General features: G+C 45.6%; 2 pseudogenes; one reads left to right on the top strand and one right to left on the bottom strand.

Moving 5' to 3' along the window:
• The first annotated feature begins 260 nt into the window (after positions 1 to 260).
• On the top strand, positions 261 to 3,585 carry LOC101420827 (guanine nucleotide-binding protein G(s) subunit alpha pseudogene; annotated as a pseudogene).
• A 400-nt stretch (positions 3,586 to 3,985) lies between these two features.
• Positions 3,986 to 5,622, bottom strand: LOC131274856 (ret finger protein-like 4A; annotated as a pseudogene).
• Positions 5,623 to 7,014: the final 1,392 nt, after the last annotated feature.

Raw genomic sequence — 7,014 nt, 5'->3', positions numbered from 1 at the left:
GTCAGTGCAATGTCATTCAAGATAAATTCCAAGTCCTGAAAATGCCCCCAAATTATGCCTATTTTTCCCTCTTCCTCCCCTTGGAACCTTCATCAGCCACTGCCTCCACATCTATGATAAAACTACTTCTATTGCTAGGATCAAATATCTGCAGTAGAACAACTGTAAGTCTACTCTAGTCCATTGTCCATTCCCCAATCCTGAGGATTCTGTGATGGTGATGCCCACTCCACCTCTAATTGAGAGGGGACTTAGAACCTATGGGGCAGATGGATGGGATCTTCATGCTTGCACCTGCAGATTCTCTCTGTTCCTTGAGATGGCCATTGTCAGACTTCATCTCCTTGTTAGTTGTCCTGGGTGAGTCCAGTGAACTGGAGAGTAGATGTTGCAAGTCTGTTGAGATTCAGGGCCCAATTGGCACATGAATAGCCCAGATTTAAGTCTCCTGGATATACAACTATCGACTCTAGTATTAATTATAGGTTCAACTAGAGGGACAGTATAGTCACGTGTAGGGAAACCACAACTTGCTCCAACTCTGTCACAGTGGGAAGCATAAATTCCAAAGTAGTGCCTACTGGCAGGGCACCAAACTCCTGAGCTGTCTGCCCTGCCTATAGTGTCTGGATGTCTCCAGAGCCCTCAGGAGCCCTTTTATTTGTGGTAATATTTACTTCAACAGTCAATGAGTATCTGCTGAGACATACATAAGCACAACCTCTGAAATGACCTCCAGAATCATTTTGAAGTTTCTTAGCCTTATGAACTCACTTGTCTTTCCTCTTCCCTCTTCTTGTCAAGGTCTTTTTCCAGTTGCATTGCCAATTGGTGACTGGTAATACTCCCTCTGTGCCAGGGAGGCTTATCCTTGGGAATCATGTTCCATGCTGGGGGAAAGGTAATGCTTTTAGATGCTGAGTTTTGGCTTAGAGACAAGCCACATTTGAGCTAAAAGGAGGCTCTCAGGAGGTAACTCTTAGGCACCCTATAATAATATGATAAGATTCAATTTCAAAAGTTTCATAAGTACAGTCATCACAGTCAAGGACACGTAAATGGTCCATCCTTCACTAATCACTCAGGGGATTCTTGCTGTCCCATTAGAGAATGTGGCAGAGCTCCCCAGGATGGGAATTTGATATTTCTTTAGTTATTGTTTGGATCTCCACCCACTGTGACAATGCCCCATGAACACTTGAAGGCATTCGTATTCCTTGTAGGTATGCCCCAGGTGAACTTCCTCCAGTGCAACCCCGTGTCTGACACCGCACATCCATGATCCTCCCCATCACAGTTGCAACCCTTCTGTGATACAAAACTTCTTCAAAATTGAAGCCAACATTATAGCCAAATACAACTAATATGAAAACGATATAATAATGATGGTTTTAAAAATAAATAAAATACAAAAAAAAAGTTTGAAATAAAAAATATAACTTAAAAATTTTCCTATTATGTCTTTCACCACTGTAAGATCTGTGGTCTTCGATGTGACATTTTCTTCCATGTATTCACCCAATGTCTTATTTTTTTTTTTCATTTGTCTTCAAAGAAGCTTTAAGTTACAGAAAAGTCATGTACAGAATACGAGTGATTCCCATATACCCAATGTCCTCTCCCTTTTCCCCTTTCCCCTATGAATAACATTTTACATGCGGATGGTACATGTATTACAGTTGATGTACAAATATTGAAACATTGTTACTCACCATGGTCGATGATTTATGTTGTGGTTTATATTTTGGACTGTACGCTTTTATAGATTTGGTGATTTTGATGTGGTCTATGTAGAACAATTCCATTGCCCCAGAATGCCCCGTGTTCCATCTATTCTTTTCCCTCCCTCTCCCCTTGTGACTCATGGTCACCACCAAGATTAGCTCAGTGAAGCGCCATGGTCATCGTTATTTACAAGGACATTGAGGGCTTGACCTACTGGCCTGTCCTTCCATTAGGCCCTACCTGTGCTCTCAAGAGACTCCCGCCCCTCTGGCTGTGATCATTGCATTCAAAGAGAATAACCATATGTTCAGAGAATAACCACCCACAACATTTAGTATATAAAGTGAAATTTATTTTCCAATTAAAACTTTGAGCCTCCCCCGCTCCCCCCGCCCGCCGCCGCACCTTTGGGTCGGGGCGGTGGCGGGGCCGCGGCGGAGGCAGTAGGAGCGGGGCGGCAGCTCCCGCGGCTTCTGCCCAAGTCCGCCTCGGACCCGCAGCGGCCGCCTTCAGCCTCTCGGCCTTGGCTCGCGGGGCGGGAAGCTGCGCGCGCTTCTCGGCTCCCACGGACTCCGCACACTCCCCGGCGCCCGCCCGCGGCCCGCAGTCAGCCCCTTGCGCTCCTTGCCAGCAGCCAAGCCCGCCCCGGCCAGCCCGGCCCGGCCCGGCCCGCCCGGCCCTGCCCCGGCCCCCGCGAGGCCTCGGAAACAGCAAGGCCGAGGACGAGCGCAACGAGGAGAAGGCGCAGCGCGCGGCCACGAGAAGATGGAGAAGCTGCTGCAGCAGGACGAGCAGGTCGACGGGCCCTGCCCGCCTGCAGCGGCTGGGTGCTGGAGAATGTGGTAGAAGCACTATCGTGAAGCAAATGAGGATCCTGCCTGTTAATGGGCTTAATGGAGAGGGCGCCGAAGAGGACCCGCAGGCTGCAAGCAGCCAACAGCGGTGGCGAGAAGGCTACGAAAGCGCAGGACATGGAGAACAACCTGAAAGAGGCCGCTGAGACCCTCGTGGCCGCCGTGACAACCTGGAGCCGCGCGTGGAGCTGGCCAAGCCCGAGAACCAGCGCGGCGGCGGGGACCGCACCCTGAGCATGGTGCACGCGCCTGCCTTGATTTCCCTCCCGAGCGCGCCAGGGCTCTGCGGGAGGAGGAGGGCGCGCCTGCCACCAGCGCGCCAGTGGGTGCCCGCTGACTGCCTGCACCCAGGACTGCGTGGACGAGACTAATGTCGTCAAGCAGGCCCACTCGTGCCCAGCGACCAGCGCCTGCCTCGCGGCCGCGTCCTGACTTATGGAGTCTTTGAGACCAAATTCCAGGTGGACAAAGTCGGCTTGGCCGTGGTCGATGTGGGCGGCCAGCGCGAGGACCAAGCGGGCCCGCCCCGCGCTGCGCGGCCATCACTTTGGCGTAGCCAGCGGCAGCTGCGACGTGGCCCTTCGGGAGGACAGCCCGGCAGCCGCGGCCGCGGCCCTGCACCTCTCCAAGGGCGTCTGGAACAGCGGGCGGCTGCGCACCGTCTCTGCGATTCTGTTCCTCAACCAGCGAGACCTGCTTGCTGAGAAAGGCCTTGCTGGAAAATCAAAGATCGAGGACTGCTGTCCAGCATTTGCTCGCTACGCTGCTCCTGAGGATGCTGCTTCCCAAGCCCGGAGAGGACCCACGCGTGACCCGGGCCAAGTGCTTCATCCGCGACGAATTCCTGAGAATCAGCACTGCCATGGAGACGGGCGCACCGCTGCTTCTCCGCTTCACCTGCGCCGTGGCCGCCGGAACATTCGCCGCGTGTTCAGCGACTGCGAGACGTCACCAGCCACGCGCCGTCGTCAGGACGAGCTGCTCTAAGGGCAGCCCCTACACTTAATTAAAGCCTTAAGCACAATTAATTAAAAGTGAGACGTAATTGTCCACGCAGTTAATCACCCACCATATGGCATGATTAACAAAGCAACTTTTCCTTTCCCGAGTGATTTTGCAAAACCCCCTTTTCCCTTCACCTAAAAGCAAAAGACAAAAAGGCCACAAAAGTTCCCTCTCACTTTCGGTAATAAATAAATAAATATTGTTTTGTGCACCATTAAAAAAGTCAGAATAAAAATTAAATGTGGGCAAGGAAAAAGAAAACTTCTTTGAGTTCATGAAACATAAGTTTTCCAAATTTCTTTTTTATTGCATTTATAATGTGTGTTCCATGTAGAAAAGGCCACAAGTATTAGCACAAACGAATGCTTAATAAATGTTTTCGTTGTCTTGGCTTGATTGGTCTATCTTGGGTTGTGCTGGAAGAATGGAATGTGTGGATTTACTACAGGACAAATACTCAGGGAGCCCTTATCACCATTGCTTAAAACTGAAGGAGAAAAGAAGGGGCACAGTGGCTCTGAAACTGGAATGTTGCTGAATGTAAAGGTATGGGATCCATCAGTGATGTCTCAAAAAGAAAGGTTTCCAATATTCATATCCAGGAAAATGCCCACTCGGTGTAACCAGGTGTTCACCCAGACTGCAGTGTGTGGCTTAGTGCTGGCTGAGAAAACATTTCCATCTCTCAAGCCCAGAGTCCAGAAGCCATAATCCGAAGACCAAAGAACAGTTCCCTTTCGGTTAACAGATTCCTTACAAACACCCAGATCCCATTCTGTGCTTGTTCCCATCTCCACCTCCCAGTAGTGGCGGCCCGACGTGAACCCGGAAGAGCCAAGAACGCACACTGCATAGCTGAACCTCTCAGCACGTTCTTCACGATTCTGTTTGTTATGTCCACACCGGACTCTCCTCAGGTCCTCAGAAATGATGAGGAGGTTATTGGCTGAGTCTACATCCAAGGTCATATCCACCGTGGAAGACAATAAGACAGTTAGTGAAAGGACAGACTATAAACCCTCCACATTCTACTGCAAGTGCCCAAATACAGGGTTGAATTCTGTTCCTTTAATTCCTTTTTCACTAAAGAAAATTTTTTTAGGAAATTCATCTAGCACTGTTGACGAGTTTAAAATATCCTGTTTTATGGCAGAATGGGTCTTTCATTCACAGTAAGGATTCTGTTTGTATTCAACTATGTGGTTATTTGATTATTCTTTTTAATGCATAAGATCCCTGAAGGCGGGTACCATCACAGTTGTTTGTTCTCAAATTATAGACAGCATTAAGGAAGAAAAAGTATTCTATTTATTGTAAAATAATGTTCAAATATTAAACTTTCTTTTCTCTTTGCTGTTAGATTCCCAGTTCACCTTGGTGGCTGGGGAGTTGCATGTACACTTTAAAATTGCTATGGTTTTATCAAAATTAAGAGTTAATGTTAGGAAGCCGGAGGCAATGGATTACTTCTGCCTCACTGTTATTCAACATTCAAAGTACTCATCAGCCAGCTGTGGCTACTGTTTTGGACAACACAGTTCTAGGGCATGAACAAAATATATTTTCTTTGAAATATCCAGTGTAGTTGAATCTAATCTACACTCAGAGGTGAGAACAACTGATGTTTGTGGCACATAGAAATTGTAGGTGTCAGAATTGAACTAATGCCCATATTTAATATTGAACCTTTTGAGTAGTTGTTTATTCCAGGGTCCATTGTGGGAAGTTATACAGATTCCTTACCTTGGAACTTTAGTATCTTTGGGTTCATCTGTAGAATAGTTTTCAGTTGAGGCTCCAGTTCTCAGACCTTGGAAACCAGCTCCTGCAACTGGCAAATGTGTCTGATGTCATTCTTCTGTGAGACCACAGGGCAGGAGGGGCACAATAAACCCTCCAGATGGGGCTCCTTCTGCAGTGAATTGGTGCAGTGCAGGCAGCAGACATATCCACATTTTAGGTACACTGGGTTTTCAAGGTAAGTCATGCAGATAGGACATCTGCTTGCCTTTTTAAATTGTTCAGCCATGCCCAATCTCCGGGTAAAATCTACACGAGAATGGAGTTTACAGAATCGAAGGACCCAGATGTTTTCTTGTTTACATTCATAGAGTTGTCATGTGCCTTCTATGTGCAATCATTAACACCACATAAGGCAAGTGAAATATACATACAAATATAAAACTCATGTCCTTGAACTTCTGATATTTGGAATCTAGTTGGAATGAAGAATATAATTCATTATCTGGCATTAAATTGAAGTCATGAAAGGATCTAGACCTGGGGTGTCTAATATGATAGACACAAAACTCATGTGGTTCATGAGCACCTGAAAATTCACTTGATCTAAATTGAGCTGTGCAGTGAATGCAAAATACAGACTGGAAGTTTAAGACGCACTAACAAAAAGAGAATGTAAACTCTCTAATAACTGTTTGTAATCAATTACATATTGAAATAATTGTAACTAGAATATTAAATGAATTGGGCATGTTTCTTTTTTACTTTATTAAGGTGGCTATTAGAAAATTTCTAATTACATATGTGGGTTACTCTATATTTCTATTGACTAGTGCTGTTCTAACCCAGAGATCAACCAACTACTCTACCAGCTGGTGTGTCCTGGATGTAGCAGAAACCCACAGCAACAGCTGAGAAGTTCAAGTCAATGGAGAAACTCAATTCACCATCTGCTAGAATTGTCTAAGCTATCATTTGATAAAGAAAACCAAGACTATATCATTTCTTCTGCCTGAATATTGAAAATCAAGGTTCTGTCTACTATTCCTAGAGCAGTGGGACCAAGAGTCCCAAATCACAGATTGTGGGTGGCATTGAGTTGGCCTCAGACAACACTTGCAGAAATAATAAATTATCAATTTCCTGGTGCTTGCTCTCTCATATCTGCCATTTGCTGAAATTTGAGAAATAGAATTGAAATTAGATAGGATGGCACTCACCACTCCTCCACTAGATTCTCCTCTGGCTACAGCTGCTTCCTCTGTCAGCTCAGTTCTGAACTGAAAAGCACTGACAGTGCCTCTTCCCACTTTATATCCTGCATCTCGTCTTGATTTAATCAAGTTTTGATTTAATTATGGCATAAATGATGACATAGAAAGATTATTACAAAGGAGATTCTTTTGTCTTGAAGTTACTTTTCCTATTAGTATGGACAAATATTTCCATGTTCTTATCACTCTAGATTACATTTTCAACATTATTTTTGGTGAGAGTAGGATTTGGTATTAGGACATAAATTTTAAAACAGACTATTTGTCATTGACATTAATCCTTATGAATAGAGTTAGTATCAATGAGTTGGGATTTTTGTTTTTTTTGCTCACAAAATAAAACTTTCTAGTATTTAGATAAAGGAAATTAATTAAACCTATTCAGAAGGAGGCGGGGCAAGATGGTATCTGAGTGA

Source organism: Dasypus novemcinctus, chromosome 21, assembly GCF_030445035.2.
Source record: "Dasypus novemcinctus isolate mDasNov1 chromosome 21, mDasNov1.1.hap2, whole genome shotgun sequence".
Taxonomy (NCBI): Eukaryota; Metazoa; Chordata; class Mammalia; order Cingulata; family Dasypodidae; genus Dasypus; species Dasypus novemcinctus.
The sequence above is the reverse complement of the archived record's forward strand: the minus strand, read 5'-3'. Positions and strand labels throughout refer to the sequence as shown.